The following is a 22,949-nucleotide window of genomic DNA, read 5'->3' on the forward strand; positions in this document are numbered from 1 at the left end:
GAGTGAAACCGTGTTATAGAAATGCCATGTTATACGGTGGTTACCTGTAGTTGGGAATGATATTTACAAGTCCAAAAAGAGGGAAATTGAACTAGTCAAAACATTGCCAACAAAAAAGTTTATAGATTTGTTTCTTATCTATTGTTGCACCAAAAAAATTCAAATTGTAGTGGCATAAAACAATAAAAATATTTATTATTTATTATAGCTTATAGCAGGCCGAGATTTAAGAGCAGTATAACTGATTCTGGCTTATAGTCTTTCAAGAGGTTACAGTCAAGATGTACTCCAAGATTCCAAGGTTATAGTCATTTGAGGGCTTTGGGGGCTGGAGGATCCACTCCCAAGGTGGCTCACTCACTTGATTGGCAAGTTGGTGTTGGCTGTTGGCAAGCTGCCTATTCCCCTCCTGGTGGTCCTCTCTACAGGGACTACTGAGTGTCCTCATGACATGGAGGCTAGCTAGCTTCCCCCGGGATAGGTACCTCAACAGGTCAAAGCTAAAGCCATGTCTTTTATGACAGCCTTGCAAGTTATACATCATCAGTTCTTCCATATTCTATTGGTCACACAGGACAACTATGATTTAGTGTAGAAAGGGTGTATACAAAGGCATGGATACAAGAAAGTAAGGATCAGTGAAAGTCATCAGAGGCTGGTTGCTACTATAAGATGAAACAAAGTAAGATTTATACCTCTGAAACTCTGTATCTGCAAATTCTAGGTACAAGGTGGGTCTTTTACATTACTTTTTATTCAGCATCTTTTTTTGAGTTTTAGAAAAAATGTTGAAGTTAGTTAAACACATATAAACACTTTTAAGATGAAACCTTAAATAGTCTACTCAACTTTGGTGTCTTTGGTAAACTCTAGAAGAAAATCTGAATAAATCTTATACCAACATCAAATTATAAAAATGTATTCCAGTAAGCGTATTTCCATGTTTCTAAATAAGCTTGTTGACAAAAATGTGTTAGGCATTGGGCGAATTACATACAAAGTGAAATTTAACTTAAGCATGGCCATTTGACTTATTTATTCTGTCCATTTTACTATGGAAGGACTGAGGTTTAGGAAGTTTAAATATATTGTCAAGGTCATAAAACAGATCTGAATGTGGACTGCTATAATATTTCATTGCTCTCTAATTTATTTCAGCCAGCATTTACCACAGTGGGTTGTTACAATGTAGCCCTGGATCTAAAGAATGCTCTGAAACAGAAGTGTTCCAGAACAATATTTGGGAATGACTTTATAGTGTATATCTTCATTGGATAATCACAGTTTCCAGTATTATATTACATAATTTGTAAGTCCTGTAGTAAAGACACATTTTAATCTTTCTTTGGTTCAACATTTTCCCAATTTATACTCTTATGAAATCATCTTTTAAATCATATACAGTTTAATAAAGAAAATAATTGTGGAAATATTTCACTTTATCTAATTATCTATCTATTTAAAGTTTAGAATTATTTTGACTGGTCACTTTCTAAGCAATTCAGGTCCATATAGTAGTATTTATTGAATATCTTCTAAAACTGTTGCAAGGTTGTTCAGAAAGTGAGAAGACACCAGCCTATGATTTCTACTGCACTTACAATAAATGTCAAGCCCCTTACCTAAGTCTACAAAGTCATGCATTGTCTGGACCTTGTCTACTTCCCCAGCTGTGTGCCATGCTTTCCCTCACTGCCCTCACTCTCATATTCTGGCCTTTTTAAAATTTCTTCAGCACACTAGGCTGTCTTGCACATATATCTCTCTTGTATGTATATCTTTCTAAAATAGTCTTTTTTCAAATATTGGAACAGTTCATTCTTTTATTCTTTAGCATAAATGACCTTTCTCAGTGAATCCTTATTTGACCATGTGGCATAAGGTAGGACACCCACCTCCTTCTCTCTCACAGATCTCTTAATCATTTTTATGATGTTATCACAATTTAGCATATATTTTACTTATGTAGATATGTGTGTATGTATATCTAGCTATCAATTCATCTTTCTATATCTATCTATAGCTATAGCTATATACCTATATCTATATCGCCTATATCTATATCTATCTCTATCTCTATCATTTATGTCTATATATAGATATATATAAAATGCGTATAGGGTATATACATCTATATATCTCCTTGTTTATGTTCTCTTTTATCATGCTGTGTTCCTTTTGAGGATACAGCCTATAGATTTTTGTTTTCCTAATTTATACCCAAAGCTCAGTGCATTTCCTAGCCTGTAATATCCATTTAATGTACATATGCAAATGACTGACTAAATTAATAGCTAATAATAGGACCTGACACAATGGAGTGCTTACTATAAATCAAGCACTATTGTAAGGATTCTTTATATATGCAATCATTTGACTTTCAATTAGAACTCTATTAGACAAGAACTATTAGTGTCTCTATTTTTAGATGAGAAAACTCAGATGGAGACCAGTTAAATAACTTTTCCTAAATCATACTGCTAGTATTTGCTCAAGCCAGAATTTGATCCAGATAATCTTTAGAATTCTATCTTTCAATATTGGTCTAGGGTATGTACATTATTGATTGAATAAATTAATACATAAATAACTTAAGCTGGAATATGCAAACATACAGAAATAACTAATGTATAAGGCGTATTTTGATAAGTTATAAAACTTCTCTTCATGTATTTATTTATAAATGTGCCAGCCTTTAGACGAGGTACAGTGGAGGCAATAAGACATTGTCTTGTGAGGGAGAAAGATATATACATGAATATTTATGTATAACGGGATACTCAGAGAGTTAAAGAACAAGAATAGAATATCATCATGGGGGCATAGACCTTGAAAATCAGAATAGGCTCCCTAGAAGAGGTAATATCTAATCTGATACTGAAAGGATGATGATAGGTTCTCATTGAAGAAAGATTTTGAGGAAAACATCCCAGGTGGGCATAAGCAGAAACACTAATGTAAGGAAGTACATGTTGTGCCCAGGAAATAACCAGTGGCTTTGTGTTGGTGAAGCAAAAAGTAAAATGACAAAAACCTTAAGAGAGAAAATCAGCAGAGACAGGATCTCACAATTTTCACGTCAAGATTGTAACCAGTAAAATATAGGAATGCCTTTTGAATAAAATGGATTTGAATTGTGCTTTGGGGCACAGTTCTGTAACAAGAGATTGTTCCAGGAATGAAAACACTCGGAGCAGAGATAAGAATTGTATGTACATTTTCTGGGCACAGAGAGGTAGTGGTATCATGATATCACTGGGTCATTTCATTCATATTTGCTGGGGAAAGCTCAGATTGTACGAGATGGGTTATTACAAGAATGCTGAGACTGAGCCTTGATCAACAGAGAAAATGAGCGAGAAGCTCAGTCCCTAGCACTATAACTTCAATAAGTTTCCTAACATTACTGAACCTCAGTTCGATCTCTGCGTTCCGATATGGTGAAAATAACATTGAAATTGATAAAAGGAATGATAGACTTTGCATGTCAAATGCCAGGTTAATGCTTGACACTTCACATGGATGAGGTAAAATGTAATATTTTTATAGTTGTGGTATTGTTGTAAATAGTATGAGAATACAGAGGGATTGGAGTATGGAGAGGAATTTATTAATAGCTGGTCCTAAAATGCCTCTGCAACTGTGAATACTATGTTGATGAAAGCAGGACTAATTTTAGATCCTACCAGCTGAGACTTAGGAACACCTTGACTCTGTCTGGATTGTTGCAGGAGCACACCAAGGAATTACTTGTATTAGTGCTTAGACAAGAAAGGCAAATCATCACTGATGAAGCCTAGAGGACAGAGACACACAGTAGCCTACAGTCAGCATATTGCTTTATACCTAAAACTATGGTGGGGAAAGATGCCATTGTTTTCATCAATTGGAGTCTTCCTTTTCCATTCAGTGTAGTTATTTCAAAGGTCAGTGAACTGCTGAGATTATAGGCTTCTGTAAAAAAAAATCAAGGTCTTGACTTATATTAAGAAAAATCATGTGGTATTCTTCACATAAGTCCAAGGAGTTGGGGCACTGCCCACATAAAATCCAATTTTATGTGGTAATCACATTTCCTTTTTTTTCACTTTAAATGTCTGTTCTGTGACTATTCGTGCAAGAGGTGCGGAGCCAGGACCCTGGAGGGCAATCCAAATTAGAAACAACATTTTGCAATCATCTAAATAATGAAATTATATTTATCACAGTCTCAGGGAAATGTCCATTTAGAGTTTAAAGATCAGGTATAGAAATATAACTTGAGGTGTGATTAAGACTTTGAATATCCTAGCAGGATAACCTTCAAACTCCTATCTAGGGAAACCAGATCTGGCAGTTTCCTTTTTTCCTTTCCACCACTTCAGGCAATTTTCATTTTATTATGAAAATGGTATAATCTCTCTTCCTTAAACAAACAAAAAATAATGGCATTAAGTGAGTTCTAGTTTTGTTTTATTTTTGTTCCTTTATCATAGCAAAAAATTGTCTTTGTAAGAGTTGCTTGCACAATTGAGATAATGATTCAGTAATTTTTGCAAAAGCAAATTTTCTCAATTGTTGCAATTTCCAAAAGAGAATAATAACTTCAAGGTAAATTAATTGTTTTGAATTATTAAAGCTTTCAATTTCTCCTTAGTGAATATTAAATTATACAAATTTTGTGAAGAGATTTTGATAGTATGACTCAGTATTTTTCTGTAGACAAAATTACAATGATACTGTCAAAAAACCAAGCAGAATGGTAAAAGTGTGCTTAAAATATTTTAAAGTGTTTTATTCTACAGACACATTCAAAACATGATAGCCCTTAGTTTTAAACAAAGCCCATATTTTAAAATTATTTTTAAATACCTCTAAAAACTTTACGTTATCATTGATATGCCAGAAGTCACTTACCACCAGAAAGGAGAACATTATTATGTAAAAACCAACTTCTGTATTGAGTTTCAGATCAAGTTGAAGGCTGCAATTTGAATAAATGTGACTCTATGCTTCTTTGTCTATGCTTCTACTATCTTGGTTTGTAATAGAAAGTGAAGCTTATCTAAACCTATCCTCCCTTTCTTTGTTTTATAAGTAATATTGAATGCCAGTGATGTGCCGAAGACAGTGCTAAGCTAAATTCCTGTCAAGATCCATCCCTGTAATGGTCCTGGCCATTGGAGACCTCCTGTGCAAAATACAGTGGTTTTATTTAAAGAAAATACCATTACAATGACACAATTTATGGCTGCATAGTGTTTATAGTGTATGGACCAAATTTACATATTATTTAATTTTCACAGGAACAATGTTACTTTGCTTTCACTGGATTCTTCTTTTATCTTTTTAATAATATTTTTCCATGACTGCATTAAGTTCCTATGTAGAAAAAAATGGGTACTGAAGAGACAAAGTAGCTTTTCCAAGATCTTAAAAATTGGTTGGTTTCAGTTTATATGTTTTAACTCCAAATCCTATAAATATTCCCATCTTCTATTGGAATCTATATCTAGTTCTGAAATTATTTGCATTTTAATTAGAAATGATGGAAATTATTTCCTGATTGCCTGAACATTTTGCCTAGTATCTCTAATCCCTTGGAAAGATCATTTTTATAGGTTTCTATTATGCCTTTCAGGTGCATTTTCTTTTCTATTTTGGTTTAGCATATAATCATTTACTTAAAAAAAAAAAAAGAAATCAGGAAAGTTATTTTAAACTATTCCATAGAGACCAGGAACCTGTTCATTAGTTTAATAATAATAATAATAATAATAATAACAATAATCAAGGAATGCTATCAGAATGCTATTGCTATTGATACTAGTCTTTTACATTACATATATAACTTCCAAAGTAAAAAAAAAAAAAAATGAGGCTAACTCAAGATTTTCAGAGTTATCTGAACTTTCTTTACATTGAAGTTATTTATTTAACAACAGCCAATTGGATAATAGGGCAAACTAAATACAACTTGGCTATTTTTATCTATAAGTTCTTTACTCAAAGGTCATTTTCATATCAGGAAAGATTAATTCTGCATTTTACATTAACACAATTCTAGCCCTTCAACAAATATAAAACCTGTGATAGCAACCTTAGCACAAAAACCAAATATGTAAAAAAATGCTATGCCTACTTCTTTATAGGAAACAAAGGCATAAGCTTCATATCTAGTGTGATCTGTAAGATATAACATGAATATGAATAATTTGAATAGGTATAGAAGCATACAGAGAGAGGTAGATAAAATACTAATAGAAAACTAAAGGAATATTACTCCTTTTCTGTTAAAGAATATAGAAGTAAAACATTGAGATAGTTATTAAAAGATGGGTAAAATTTAAAAATGTAGGCATAGTAGAGGGAAGAGATAAAACATAACTCACCAGGGAAAGCCGCCAAGACAGGGAAATATGGGGTGTCTGAAATTAAAGAGCAGACACGCCTTGGTATTCATAGAATGAATACTCAAATTCATCCGCTTGAAAGACAGTAGATAATTTCACGATGTGAACTTTTTTTTTCAAAGAAATAAATCTGAATCCTGTACAATGTGAAAAGGAATACATACACTGTCCAATACTAAGCTAGTGAATGAGCCTAGACCAGAAAGCACAAAATGGTAGGACTGATGTCACAGAAACTCTAGGTTTTACAGTTTTTGTCAAAGTGTTAAATTTTTTGAGAAGATTTTTCTCTCTCAAAAAATCTAGTTTTCTTGTCCTTTGTTTGAAGAAGAAGGAGGAGGAGAAAGAGGAGAAGGAGAAGAAGAAAAATGTCGTAGTAGTTTTGACAATGCTCTGGCTGGTAGTTCTCCCACAAGGGAGTCTATTAGAGCTAATGTAACTGCTGCTCTGAGGCCAGGCAGGTCTTTCCATTAGCTTCAAACTCCACTGCTCCCTACTGTTATTCACATCCTATCATTCTAATCAGCCTATACCTGCAGGCATTTGAGTTAAAAACAAGCCCCTCTTCCCAAGTTTTATTGCAATGTTTCTTTCTTATGTCTTGTTTATATAGGGATTAGGAAACAAAGCAAACAAAAAAAAATATGTGTGCTTTAAACAGAAAACAGTACAATGAAGAAAGAGAATTATCAAACCACAAGTGAAAATAAAAGTATAAGAAATCATTTGGCTATGGGTCAATACATGTTTCTATATGTTTAAGAGTGGGATTTTGAGCTCAACATTTCCTTGGGTGTGTGATTTGAAAGAATCTACCATGTGCTCTGTAGAGAAATAAGAATGGTTATTTGAGAAACTATTTCAATAGGTGACTATGGCTAAGTTGTTTTATATATGGTGCCAAAAAAAATGTATACACATTTTAAGAAAGGAAACCTGTATTAAAATTGTAATAATATATACTGAAAACAAAAGATGAATACAAGTCACATTTGATTCTGCAATTACAAGAGGTGCTCAAAGTGGTTACCATCAGGGTCCAGACACTTCTGATTATGGCGAACTGCTGCTTGAGCAACGTTGACCAGTGTCCACTTGTATACATTTTTTGTCACCACTGGTGTGTGTGTGTGTGTGTGTGTGTGTGTGTATGTACCTATATATATGAATTAATATCACGTTTATAAATGTTTACATATATAATATTTACATATAAATGGAAATAATGCTAAAATAATGCTATTCTCATATATTTTTAGAACACATCTCTTACAAATATTAACAAATTAATTTTAGTTCATTTGGATCTTTTGTATTATGCATACAGGAGACTAGTGCCTGCATTTAGTAAATTTCAAATATAACATTCCTTGATTAGGGAAATTAGTTTTGCTTCTTTATTTTATTAGTGGTTTGCCACTTTTCAAATTCTGGGATCTATATTTTCATCAATATGAACTAAATACTGATGTTCTTCAGGTACTGTGCTAGGCAGTAGTAAAGTATTACTCCTAAACATGAGGAACTTGCACTCTAAAGTGGGCAGTAGATATGCAAAAACCTAAATAAAATAAATTGATGTCATAATTATATAGGAGGAAGAATGTGACTTTGCTATGAGTTTATGAAAAGCCAAAGGAGATTGGATGTGGACAGCATCTTGAAGGAGGAGTATGACTGTTGTGAATAGAACAAGGAAGAAGATTGCATAATACATAAAGTGAGCAGTGAGGAAAGGCATGACAAGTTGAGAGCACAGACAGTTGGGAATAGCTGAATGTGGAGGAGGGATGAACCATGAACTACGAGGGTAGAGAGAAACACAGCATAGACCTTCTAGTGAGCTATGTGGCAGAACTTGAAATTTCTTCTACAGGTGATGAAGAGCCATTGAAGAGAGATATGCCGAAGTAACATGCTCAGATTTACCTTCATAATTTTAAAAAGAGAACAAATCCAAAGAAATCAATTTGTTATAAATAAATTTGTCAAAAGTATAAAATTATTGTTTTGGTAAAGAAAAAAAATCAATATTATTTATAATGCTTTGATAGAACTGAAAGAGATAAGTGGAATCAATGTTATATTGTTATCTTATTATGAAGAAGTTAGATTTTTTAGCAGTAAGTTATTTATCAATTAAAGATTTGGCATCTGCAGGAAAAAACTTGTTAATACAATAAAAAAATGTAGTATGTGTATATACACATATTGTACATAGATTTAGCTGAAATATAATCCAAATTTTATGATATCCTAGTAAGGCCCAAAGGTGGAATTAACACAGATAGAGAGGAGGAGGAATACATTAATTGGGCTCTTGGGGGATGAAATGATGCCTTAGAGCTTTAGTGAATGACAAATTATGCTATAGATTCAGCTCACTAATAGCTCTGGTATACCTTTCCCAGAATTAGTTCTAGGGCTCATTTTTATGTTCAGCTGTGATAGTGCATCTAGAGACTTATTAAAATCTACTGTTGGAATGAATGGCTACAGACCATGCTTGTAACTCAGAAAGCTTCTGAGAGGCTCAGAAATAAATACATGCAAAATATTTTGTGGTTTGGTCCATAAATATTCCTGTGAAATGCCTTGTGATCTCAAGGAAGGACATTCAGGAGACATTTACTTTTAAACTTTAAGTTCTTCTTCATCATGAGTTAGCCTTTTAAGAATTTTATTTTTGTATTCAAACACATCCTGATCCTAGCAGCGAGTGGGTCTATGTAGCTTTCAATGCAAAATTCACTTTCTTTGGCTTTGCATTTTGGAAGAAAAAATTGTATCCATGTGGAAATAAGGTAATATTATTTGCCTTGCCAAAATTATCAATTGTTTTCACATGTTTTCAGTCATTTTTAACATCTAGCACATTAAAAGCAAAACAACACATAAATTTGTAACTCTGAAACTTGAGCCAAGCCTTTAAAATAATTGTCCAAATTTTAGCATAGGAGTATTTTAATAAAAAATAATTTGTTTCACATTGACACACACATGTACACATCTGCATGCATATAAACACGCATTATATATATCCTTGTTTTAAGAGAGGGAGTTCAGTTTATGGTTTCTATGAAAGATGCTTGTAGGCATCTCTTTACAACAATAATACAGAAAATGAGTAACACCATTAATGCACTGCAGAATTATTTGCCAACCCTAAGGCCTGAATAAAAGGATTTATTCAGTGATACCTCAGTTCTTGGCATATAGTGAATTCTCAAAACTATTTGTTGAGTAAAATGATGAATAAATGAAAACATGATAATTAGATGGAATATAAGGCTTGTGGCAATTGAAAAGATCTATTGAAGTAATATCTATCAAAACCATTGACTCATAGTCTTTTTTTTTATTTATATCAAGGCTTATCTGAAAGATGAAAACCAAACCACTTTGAGAAGAAAAATCTTTTGAACTATCATATTGAATTTTAGTAACAAGAAAATACTCATAATAGATAACTTGGAAAATAAAAATAACTAAATGTGGAAACACAGATTTTCATATTACAACCTTCTTATTCTGTTTGTAATATGTAAGGTTTTGGGTCTTTTTCTCCCATGCATATCCTTATCTGTATTGTACCTTCATATGTATTTATATCTATATTTAAAGTGATATCAATATTGACATCTATTCTCAGAATTATTATCATTCTGTATCCAGTATTCTGTGGAAGTGCTTCATGGTAGCTTATTAAAATTTTATTTCAAAACGTATTTTATCTAATTTTAAAACTAGCATATAAGGCACCTCCATATTCAAATGTGTCAGAAAATATTTTAGGAAGACCTTGGGAACATTTTTCTCTACTCTCAAGATATATTTGATATGGTTTTAAAGAGCAATTAATTGGAAAATTTAAAGATATGTATGAATATTTTAAATAAATGGAGATTGAACATAGCCACCTACACAAAGTGTAAGATAAGGCCATTTTTACAGCAACTGTACATTGTCCCACATGTCAGGTCAAAATTTGAGCAAGGAGCTTCCTCTTTTTTGGGTAAAATAATCAGTTTTTCAGCAAGAAATGTAGATCTGACATGATTATGAACATTAAGAAAAGTCCAAACCTGTGGAGAATGTTTATAAGAGTTTATTTGAGCGAAACTGATGACAGTGCAGGGAAGCAAGATCTCCCATGATCCCAGAATAACACCTTTGCAGTTTCTCTGATGCGTTTGAAATTATGGAGAGAAGTGAGGAAGATTACACGGAGGTGGGTGAAAGCAAGGCAGGGGATGGATGAAAGGGTAGTTAACAAGATTATGTGCTCTCTTCAGGGTGCCTATGCTTTCTAGGGGTCTGGAAAAGAGAATTCCTTCTATTGTTTCAAAGGTGTGTTAACCTAGATGCACAAGAAAAATGGACATGTCTTGCTTAAGGTGAAGATTAGCTTTTTATATGCCTAGGGCGTGACTACCCACCATGGCCTCCCCAGTTAGGAATTTATAATCAGATAACCCTGTGAGATTATTTTCCCTAAAACCATCCTTTTTTGTCAATATGATTTTATCATATTTTATAGTGTTCTATTATTAGGTGCAAATTTTGGTTATTTTTCTAAATTGAATATTTATCATAAGCTATACAAGATATATCATTTCCATTTAAAATCACAATTCCCTACTACTCTTAATTCAATATTTTGAATAAGCTTAATTCAATGTACTAGATGAGTTATTTTACTAAAAAATTATTGAAATTACTAAAAATTTACTCCAAGTTTTTTTGTTTGTTTATTTTTGTAATTAGTCAATTATCAGTGGTTGATAAATACCACTCTTAACATTAAGTGGAATGAGAAAATAATTATACAACCTACAATATATTAAATATAATCTGTATGTCAGATACATCTTATCAAATCCCACAATACACAGAGAAATTAGGAGAATGGAATCATCCCAATTGCACAGATAAGAGAAAGGAAGGTTGTAAAGGTCCAGCAAATTTCCTGGAGCTACTCAGTTTTTCAGTTTTTATGAAACCCAGTTAGAATTGATAATAGTTAGAACTGATTCAAACTCATACAAATTTCTTCTTAAGAATGAAAGCAATTTAGGGTAATTAAAAGAACAAATAATGTTAAAACAAACAAACAAAACAGAAATGATTCCAGCATCATTGCGTAGCTCTGATGGCTAAGCAGTTTTCAGGCAAGTCTGTTAGTACTGATGGCAAATGAACATGTCCATTCAGTCAGATTTGTTTTTGTTCTTGTTTTGTTTTTCCTCCCTTTTTTTTCCCACCAGAAGACACATATTTGGTGCCACTTCATAGGAATATATGCCTGTATTTTCTACCAGCTATTGTTTTTGCCGACAGGATTAGCAGAGGGATTTGATATAAAGAAAGAATTTGTTCTTCACAGCGGCCTCACTCTCTGTCATTGGGGACTAGAGAATTTCATCTCCATCACTCTTGCATCCACCTTTATAAATCACAATGACTCAGGAACCAAACTCCCCATCCTCATCACACTTAGCTGCAGTGCTTTAGAGAGGACGTTTATATGATTTCCATTTTAGAAGGTGGTTTTCTAGGGGAGACCTTAGCCTTTTTGGCAGCGTAAAGCTATGGTCCTTGAGGTAAGATCCTTTACTCAATTACAGTTAACTGGCTTAAGAGAAGAATTGTGTTTATTGTTTTGTCTCCACTAGAACAGCTTGGAAATGGCATGAGAAACATACTTTATGAATAATCTACTTTCTAGGTATGACATCTGATTTATTGGTGACTGCTGTCACTCATGTTGATGGCTGAGGGATTTCTAAAATGGCAACTCTTTTTTAGAGTTGGCTGTTTCATTTTATAGAGTCTACTGCATAATGATTCTTAGACTCTGGCCATGTATCTTTATTCAGGAAAAGAGAGAGGATATGTATATATTCTTGAAAGCTGTAAAGCAAGATAATAATCTAATGTGCTCTTTCTAGAAATAATTCAAATAATAACAAAATAAAAATTAAATAACATCCCTTATAGAATTAGCAGACAGATCCGAGATCTTGGTTATATAGTAATACAGTCCCAGTATTACTACCTAAAGCTAGAGTTAAATGTGATTTAATATTAAGTATCTCTGTGGCATAATGTGGGAGCTCAGCTCAGACTCTCCAGACAGTGCAGGGTCTAAATACCAGCTCTGACACTTATAGACTCTGTGTTTCCTTTCCCTATCAGTAAAATGTTAGTATTAATAAATAATAATGATAATAATAATAATTATTATTATTGTTTTTTGTGTTTTAGTTAGGTAATCCATAAAATTAATTTGAATGACTGTGCTTTCCTTCCCATATCTATCTAACCCATTGAAGTGAGAATAGGACTTTTGGAGACTGCAATAATGTATACTCAAAGGAGGTCATGGTAACTTATACCCAGGAATCAAGGCACATTTGGGTTTGAGATAGCCTGGGTCAGGCTGGGATGTGAAATAAGATTCTAACTAAATAAGAAAAGGACTTCAGGAACTAGCTTAGCTCCACAGAGACATCTGGAATGTCAAAGGTATTCACAGCCACACAAATATGAGCAAAGCATCTAACTAGGAATAAAAAATCTGGAAAGGGCTCCAGTTGTAGAAACAACTGATTATATATATATGTATTAATATTGCTATTTCAACCTAAAATACAGATCTGAGAAGCAGCCGTTCTGTGGGACCGTTCAGTGGCTACCTGTCCCCAAGAGGTGGAAATCCAAGCTCTTTAACATGACATACAGGACCCTTTAACAACCAGGCTATGGCTTGTCTCTTCAGACATAAGCCCTGCAACTTCCCACATCACTCTTCATGTTTCCACAACACGAAGCACTTGAATTCCGCCTGATTTTTGCCTCCTTAATGATTATTCATTCTGTACCCTCTGCCACCACCTCCCCCTCAGCCTGGCACTTACCATTTCTCCTATCTACCCACACTTGCTTTCAAGATCAATTTCAGACACCCCTATTCCAGGAATCACCTTCCTCTAGTTCTAGATTACATTAGATTTGTCTTCTTTTTCTTGTTATGGTGCCTCCATGTTAACTTCCTGCATCAATTTATGACCATCTGTTTATTGCCTATTTCTCTCAGTAGACCATGAATGTTTAAAGGGGAAGGAACAGGTATCCCCCAGTTAGATGCTTTAGTCTTTCCCAGTTAGATGGACCTTCTGAAAATCTTCAAGTTTGATGTAGGTGGATTCTCACTAGCATTTTCTTACACAGAAATGTTAATTTCCAATACAGCCTTGAAGGGATGTATCAGCTTTCTCTAGATGTCATTCCAAATATATGGCAAGAGTGAAGGTTGGAGAAAATGTGTGACTCTTCAAGGCAGACTAAGAAATAAAGATTCTATTGGGAAGATATTTTGCCTAAAATTAGTTTAAGAGAACAGCATGACAAGGCAAATGTACTATACAAAGTACCTAGTGCTAGAAGGTGTATTGTTGTGGCTTGTTTGCAAACAAGGATACAGGTTTTGTGGTCAAACCTGTATTCCAATTGCCGTTCTTCCATGGAGCTACAGAACCTTCTAAATTCCCAAAATGCAACATTTCAAGAGGGAAGATAGAGTACTTTCTTTGCAGAGTTTTTGTATTGTTAAACTAAATCACATTACTAAAGAATGTAATATGTATTTAATACGTCATATTGTATTATCACATTGATAGCTTATTCTCAAAAGAGAAAATATGTCCCACCTCCTTTTCCCCAGCTGTCTACCTCTAGAATAAAACACCACTTGAAGTTCTTTTCCTGAAGCAACTTATATTCTAAAACACATGCAACTTGTTTTGCAATCAATGCCAATTAAGGGCCTATTTTTAAAAAAAATTAAATAAGCTTATATTCAGCATTAATGTATTTGTCAAGTGTTCATATTCAATTCATTTATTCCTCACAAATGTAAAAACTTAATATTAATACTCTGCTTGCATTTTAAAGGTAGTTTGAGCAATATTGAAAATGGAGTCCAGATGGTTTGAGTGTTGCTCAAACTTGAGCTTGAAGCAGTCCAGCTGCTTATGGCAAAATTTTAGAAAAGTGTAGGACCTGTTTCAGAAACTGTTTGTATGCTACCCACACAGAACATTCCCTGAAGGTCCCTAACTGCTCATCACAAGTTTGTCTTTACCTTAAGCCTTGTGCTCATCTTTTCTGATAGTGTACAGTTTAGATAAGCCAGCCTTGAGGCTTGCACTCCATGAAAATGCCTATATCCAGCCTACAAAGTCCTGAAGGCCCACACACAATCCTGGCAATGCCAGTCAATGCATATTTATTTAGTGCATCACTACTGCATGCAAGGCACTAAGCTAAGTTTGAAGGAGATCCCAAACCTTCCTCCCCTGGCTTGTTACTCCTTAGCCTGTACACTAATCAACAACTCGTGTCCTACCACCAGCACCTCCACCAGTACCATCGGCCCCCTCAACACCACTATATCTGCCGTGTGCCTGGTCTTCCCCATACTTTACTTTCACTATTTTAATTACTCCCTTGCGAGATATTCCCATTTTGCATTTTACTTGTTTGACTTCTCTAAGCTTCAGTTTCCTCCTTTGAAACTAAATATAATTGTGTTTTTCTACCTCAGCATTGTTTAGAGGATCAAATGTAGTAATGTTAATCAAGTGCTTATTAGTACATGGTCTGGGATATGAAAAGCATGATGAATAAAATGTATACATTATTTTTAAAGTGAATCAAACAGGGCTCAAAGAGATGAAATATTTTTCCACGTGTGGCCCAGAGAATAGCAGAGATGAAGAATAAAAGTCCATTTTGTCTGGTGTGAAAACATGTTTTCTCTCCTCTGACTCCCTTTTAGGGTCAGCTCTGTGATTAAGAAAGAAGCTGCTTTCACTAGAGTCTGCTTAGTCTTACACTCTGCTGCCCTTTCCCAAATGGGTTCAACTACAAATCTGAGTCTTTGAGATTTTTTTTTTTTTTTTTTTAAATGTCTCACAGTGGGAGCTAAGTCATGAACTAAAAAGAGAACTATCCAGGTTCCTGTCAAACCCCAGATGCCATGCATAGAACGCCCAGCAGAATTCTGAGTTGATGAGGGAATGGTATTGGAAATGTATTTATTCCTGATTTGGCAGTTTTCTATGTGCTTCTTTACCCCAGGACAAGTCTCAATTTTTTGCCCTTTAACCACTCTTGATCTTGATTGTTTGAGAATTATTTTACCTTAACGTTGGAAGCTCACAAAGTTTTCAATACAGCTACCATATATTTCCTCCCTAAAAGGAGAGTGGAACGAACTTTCAGGGATTTGGCAGGGAATCCATAAGGGTTGATGCTAAAATCCCCATGTTCCTGGAGGTTTCTGTAAAACAATAGAACAACAACAGCAAAATGTTTGTTTAGCAAGCATGTTCAATGTGTACTTTATTCATCAAATAGAAAGCTCAGAGACAACCCTGGAAACAGAAGAATTTGGCATTGAAAATGTGAGTTCCTCCCTAAAATCTGCTTTAATTAGAACAGGAGAGAAGGGAAAGAAAGAAAGAAAAAGAAACCTATTTAAAGGAACACTCGTTTCTGAAAAGGGCTAGTGGCTTTTGAACAAACCTCCTTTGTGTCATTGCTGTTTCCCTAGTGTGAGGATAAATCTAAAAATAGGAGTTCAATCTTTTATTAACTGGACAGATACTGTATGTCCTGCTGGGGCAGGGTTTGTTTTGATTATTGATTTTGAGAGTAGGCTATGTGCCTCTGTCCACCCCAGGGATGTGAAATGACTTGGCGTTCTAAATTACCCACCTAATCTCAGAAGTACATTGTTAGTTTTTCCTCTTTTTAGAGTATCAAGGCTTTTATCAAAAATATCTCACCCAAACACACACACACACACACACACACACACACACACACACACACACATCTTCCTAAAAAACGAAAGGCAGCACATTGCATTTTAAAACAAACCTGTCTTATTCTCCTGGACATGCTGGAAAGTCACAAGCAAGGGAGGCCTCATCCTTCAAGGTGGCCAACCTGTTGTCCACTGTAGTTTGTGGGAATGCAACCCACTTATTGGTGTCCTTTTCCTGGGGATTCTGCTCTACGTGGCAGGCTGTTTGAGGGTGGGACACAGACTAGAGAATTAAATGTGCAGAAACATATCCCTCCATACATGTTCACACCAAAAGTCTGCATGGCACATAAGCAGCCACCTATCTGTTCACTCCAATTTCTTCTATCCTTTAGAGTTCAGAGACCATAAATGCTCAAATTTGTGTTCTTGCCTTGCCCAATATATATTATGTGCCCAATAAATGCTTTGTGGATTAACTGACTGAGAATGCAAAAACTGGTTCTGAGGAAAAACAAAAACAAAAATCCTTAGTCAACTTCAATTAGGCCCTTTACATGGACACAATTTAAGCAAGCCTCAGCAAGACTTCTTAAATAAACCAACAGCAGAACCTATTGCAGCATCACAGAAGAGTGTTTTTAAAATTTTCTTTGGCCTTGTATTTTACATTAGGAAAGAATAACAGGATGAGAATTTCAAACCATCTGCTAGAATTTTAAATGTAAGAGAAAAGGTTCTCTATACCCAGGTGATGACATGTAATCTAACACATGGATATTGAGTTACAAAGTCACCAAAGCCTGATCAATTGCAATCTCATTCTTTTTTTTTTCCCCATGGGCTCTTAGATACGGTATTAATAGACACCTATTATTTGCCAGTTATTTTGCTAGACTCAGATGATTCAGAGATGAGTGAAGAGAAGTCATTATTCTGAGTGAAGGAAATACTACCTGTAATTTCAACAAATAAAATGTGATCTAAATGTGATGAAAATAGAGATATGAGAGGTCCACCCCACTCTATCTGGAAGCCTAAGAGAAGGATTCTAGAAGGAGATGGTGTTTAAGTCTTGAAGGATAGATGACCATGAATAAGGAAGATGACAGGCAGTGAGGTATTAGTATGTATGTAAAAGAGGGTATTATGGGAAATGCACCTGGCGTGGACTAACAAGTCCTAAAGGAAAAGTCAATGTAGAATAATGCATTCTTTGTATAATAATAGAAATGCAGATATGAAAGGTCTCTGCAGACTATCCTAAGCCTGTCAGATCACTGTCCCACCAGCTTCCTCTGGGCTCCGGGATGCTGTTCAATGGATATTCCATTTGATATGGGTGGCAGTCATTCTGCAAAGTCATATTTCTTTAATGCAGATTTAAAATGCTGGAGGAAAATTGAGAAATAATCATTTTTATCTAGGCCTTTTGGTAATGGATTCCATCATGCTCTGACCTTCTTGGTCAGTCTGCTATCAAGGTAACATTAGCTCCTTTAACACTGACAACATGCAGTGTCAGCTTATCATGGATCTGGAAGTCTTAGGAAGTGTACAAGAATTTATTTCAAAATGTACAAGATTTGCCAGGGAATGGACAGTCTCAAATAGATGAGTATTGTATTAATATTAAAATAATATATTAGCTGAGTTTGTTAACATCCCCAAATATACACACCTCAGCAAGGCCAATATTTTCATGTGGATGAAGTAAAATATTAGTATTTAACTGTCAATAATATTATGAGATAAACTAGGGCTCATAATGGTTAAAAAGCATAAGAATAAAAAATGTAAAACAGATTTGAATTCTATCAGTGCCCCCCAAAAGCTGATGTCCTTTTGTTAAAACTGCATTTATATTTGGGAAAGATAGCCTATCGAATTACTTGCAATAATTTATGTATAGACATAAGCAACTGAAGTTATTTTTGAAGTGTTTTATAAGCATTCTGTACTTGACCTCATGTCTATCCACAAAAGTCTTGGTAAAGTGATACATGCCTTTATTTATTCTGTGGGCCCTCTGTGAGGCTTAGTATGTATTGGGTACCAAGCTAGACATTTGTAGTCCCCAGAAGGGAGGAGAAGCCAGCTATGAGAGGGCCCCAGCTTAATGGGGGAAATGAAAATGTTAACAAATAAGACTTAAGACTGTAATAAATGATGAAGTGCTATCTTTGTAAACACATATGGACTTATGTTGGACAGAGCAAGAAATTCTGCCCGAATTTCTATTTCTAGCAGAAATAGTGACAAAAGTAGTTGATGAGAATGTATAGAATTTTGCCAAGAAGAGAGATCTTGGCTGACCTTTCTGGCCAAACGACAAAGAATTCAGTGTGAGAATCATTAAGATTGGGCAAAGATTGAAAAGGAGTTTCATACTAAAGTTTTGGTGGAACCCCGATTCCATATTTTTACATATAACGGTCTTAGCCCCCTTCCACAAACCTCTTCAGAACATATCACTTATCACACAGGAATATAATGGTCGATATGCCTGTGTCTCTTTTCCATTAGACTGTGATATCCTTTAATGTAGGATTTCTGCTTCATCCCAGTGTCACTAGCATCTTGTATAGTTCCCAAAGTATGTCAAATGTTCAGTTAGTATTAGTTAAATAAATGAATGAATCAACCCATCAATAATGAGTGACTTGTTTTTTTAGTCCCTTGATTATGTGGCTCTCTCCCCCACTGGAGTGAAAGCATCTTGAGAAGAGGGGCCATTTAGGAGGTCTTTCAGTAGAGTAGTATCCACGTATTGAAGTGGATCCACATACAGATTTTGAAGGAATTCAGAAAACAAATCCTTTCTTTTTTACTTAGACGTTTATCATTTATATCCCTCACAGTGTCAACCCCCTCCCCCATCCACTATCCCTCTGACATCACACACAACCATTACATTTTCACTGTCTCTATTCCTATGCTCAGACAATAAATCTTGAAGTAAAAAAAAAGGAATGTTACCAATTATTTGATAAGTTTTTCCCTTTTCTCTTGAGAAGCTGACAAATTGTGGAACTGCCTCTACCACCAACTGTTCACTTAGTGAGGAAATACATTGCCAGTTTTTGTTTTTTTTCAATAGCTCTAGGAAGCTTCAGTTTACACGTAAAAGGTGTTGACCAAAGTATATCAAACAGAAGTGCTGCTCAGTTAGAAAGTATAATCATACTCAATTGTGCCAAAAACAGCACTCCTTCAAAATGGAGGAGAGATAGTCAAGACAAATAACATCATCAATATAGACAGTTATTGACTATTAAAAAAATCACTGTTATCTAGTTACCATATGTTGCCTCCTTGCAGAAGAATCCAGATACCAAAGTCAAGGTGAAGGAGCAGAAAGTTGTGCTGAGGGGTGAAATGCTTTTTCTTAGATCACCCATCCCCTGAAGGGCAGAGGTGGTTGCGATTTGAACCAAATCCATTTCTCTTAATTAAAAGTCTGTTACTTTCCCCCCACGGTTCTACTGATAATAAGGCACTAAGAGGAGGAGGGAATTCTTTCACAGATGTCACAGTGTTCATCATGAAGAATCGCCACTCTAGGTGATCTGAGATAAAAGACCTGTTCTTAGTACTGCCTGTAAGATTACTGGCTCTGCGATGCACAGCTCTTTGAGTGGATTTGCAAAAGTACCTTTTTGTAGGATGATTCAACTGGGTACTCTGACTGGCAAGATTTCCATCCCCATTTGCCCACTTCTCCTGGGGCACATTTGGGCAGAACATCGCCTGAACATTCATGTGTGACCCGTGAGGGGATCTTTGTTAGAAATATAAATTCTTCTTCTCCCATCAGTTGTTCGTGGTCATGTGACTTTTACCACCAATACTGGTAGGAATGCTAAACATTATGTAACCTCCTACCTGGCTGCCACCGTCATGGAGTTTCAGATGATGACTCCCACAAAAGAATATCCAACTTTGTTCTGTAGGTGGCATATTGTTGAACTATCTATTGCGCCAAACCAAGTAGTACTTTAATTCCCTCCAAGAATGATATCCTGCAAATTCTCTTGGCAAAGAGGCATATTGATACACAGCATCGTTATGTTAGGAAGTAGCTGTAAAAATGGTAAAGTAAAATTCTCTTATCTTGGTCTCAGTGGTTGATAGTATAGAAAAGCTTTTTTTTTTTTTTTTGACTATTCAGTCTTTACAACTTACTCTATTTGTCACTCCAGCCATGATAGAATATAATAATACTCGCGAAATTCTATTATCTCCAGTGCAACTATAGTTGCCTATTCTGAATCTTGTGAAATGCAGGGAGAGTCATTGACAGTGAAAAAAAGTAGACAGCAAACAAACAAACAAAAACCCTCAGCTCAGTTCTTTTTCCCTTACCTTCACATTTTCCTTTCAGGCTTGCCATTGGCTTCCCTTTTCTCTAGAGATTTTTTGCAATGGTGACAGCTAATTCTGACTTCTGGGGTTGGGGAGAGGGACATTGTTTCTCATCAATCTGTATGCCTTCTTTCCTGTGCTACTTTGGAGTCATATTGGGTCCTTTGCTTAGCTGTCAGCTCTCTAGGCCGTGCCTAATTGCCATGATGTTACATGTGTTTTGTGGGTAAACACAATCTCTAGTTTAGTTGGATAATCTACTTGTGCCAAAACCAAGTTTCTAAATAGCCAATTACTTTGAAATGAAATAACACTGATTTTCTTTTGTTCAGGGACTCCCTAAGTAATGTCTTTCATTTTCTGCCTGTCATCTCACTTCCGTTGTAATCAGAGGATCACACTCAGGAACAGAATTACAGCGTGCACTCCCATCTGTGTTGACTTAGAAATGGCATCAAGCAACCCAACCATGGAGAGTTAATTTGGAGAACCTTTGCTCCTGGGTTGAATGGGGATTTATTTGGTCTATGCAGATGGGAGGTTAGGCTTCCCTCTTAAAATCAAATCCTACTCAGATAAATTGTAGCTGATTTGTGAAAGGGCTGCAAACAGTAATCTTGATATTTTATGTTTTCTGTCATATTTCTCAGCAAAGCAGAAACAATGCACTACACAGAGCTGTCCCTGAGCAATTAGTGCCATTAACACCTTCGGTAAGCATATGGTCACAGTGGAGAGGAAATTAGCCCCATGCCACAGTTCCATTGCTATTTGTACACTTTGGGACACAGTTCATTAGTGTGCTTTTCATTCAAATCTATCTCCCTTAAAGAGGTTGTGTTTGTGTTATCTTAATAGTTAATTATTTCGTATTCCCCAACGACTACCTTTCCAAGGATGATTGCCCTCATATCTACTTCCCCTCCAACACCTCCAATTTATAATTATCATGTATTAGATATTTCTCCCTAGATATGCTGCTGACCTCTCATCCCTCAACCAATCTAAAGCAGAACTCTTATAGAAAAATATAACAAAAATGTTTTTATTATATTTTCAGAGACTTTTACCACAAATCTAATGAAGCATATGTTTCTAAGCCCCTCACTTTCATGGGTCTGTTTCAAGACCCGTGTGCGTGTGTGTGTGTGGGGTGTGTGTGTGTGTGTGTGTGTGTGTGTGTGTGATAAAATTTGTAGAAATAAACTAGTTTAAATACAGTTTCTTGGATCAGCTTTCTCTTTCCACTCCAGGTTCCTTTCTGTAATACTTCCTTTCTTGGCAGATGGTATTGGAATCACCAAGAACAATTTTGGGATCTGATTAAGGTCGAGTTAGAGATACATTTAGTTTGTGTAGAGTGAAATATATTTATGTAGTTCACAGTCACATTCATGTAGAGGTAAGATTATTGGGAGCCATCCCAGTGTCGGAAAAGTTCCCAGAAATACTTTTCTGTCTGCAGAACAGACTCAAAGGAAAAGATGAAAGTCACACGGTCAAATTGTCCAAAGCAACCTAGGAGCAGAAATTTTGGGTATTGTGGAAAATAATAAATTTGAAATTACAGAGCTAGAAGCTAGGCTGTAAAAGAAATTTTTTCAGAATTGCAAACTATATATGTAAATAAATTAATATTTTCCAAATTTGATAGCAATCCTGATAATTTATGTAACAATTCCAATAACAACTTGTAAAATAAAAGTTTTAAAAAGCTAAAGTATACTAGCAGTAATTAAAAATACAGAGAATGACAGAATTATGTATTTTCTATAGTACATTATATTATAAATGTTTTGTTATATGAAGAGTTGATAAAAATAAACTAAAAAAATAAGAAAATAGTATAATAGAGTCTTTTTCTGGATTTTGTGATATTTGTGGTATTATTCACCACACAATTTGTTATAAAAGCTTTTTTTCAATAACCTAAATATTCATTTTCAAGCCTATTTTGTATTCATTATTATTTTATTCTTTTACCTAAAGAGTTCCAAATCCCTAAAATTGCTTAACTTTTAAGTCCTGCAAACCTGGATTGATCTATATTATAAAGTAATGTTTCTTTTTGTTTGTTTTTGTTTTGTTTTTAGCCTTTAAACAGTCACGGCATTCAACTATGGATCTGTTTACTCTCTATTCCTGGTCTGCTACACATCTGTAACTCAGGTATTTCTATTTTTTTATAAGTGTACAATATCCAAGTTGTCTGTTTCCTCCTTTCTTTTCCTTTTGCACACAATAGTTCTATTAACAATAATACTACATATATGTTTGTCACTTTGTGATTTTGATTTTTAATTTCTGAATCATACGTCCCACCCTCACAATTCTACATGCTAAGAAATGTTCACATC

General features: G+C 34.9%; 1 long non-coding RNA gene across 2 annotated transcripts in view; it reads left to right on the top strand.

Annotated features, from left to right (window-relative positions):
- Positions 1-22,949, top strand: part of LOC141572435 (uncharacterized) — a 1,196,122-nt gene that overhangs the window by 228,160 nt on the left and 945,013 nt on the right. For both annotated transcript variants that reach the window (XR_012497796.1, XR_012497795.1), the window contains one exon: positions 22,686-22,761. This is a non-coding gene — a long non-coding RNA (uncharacterized LOC141572435). The remainder of the gene's footprint in view (positions 1-22,685; positions 22,762-22,949) is intronic.

This window comes from Rhinolophus sinicus, linkage group LG06 (genome assembly GCF_036562045.2).
Source record: "Rhinolophus sinicus isolate RSC01 linkage group LG06, ASM3656204v1, whole genome shotgun sequence".
Lineage (NCBI taxonomy): Eukaryota > Metazoa > Chordata > Mammalia > Chiroptera > Rhinolophidae > Rhinolophus > Rhinolophus sinicus.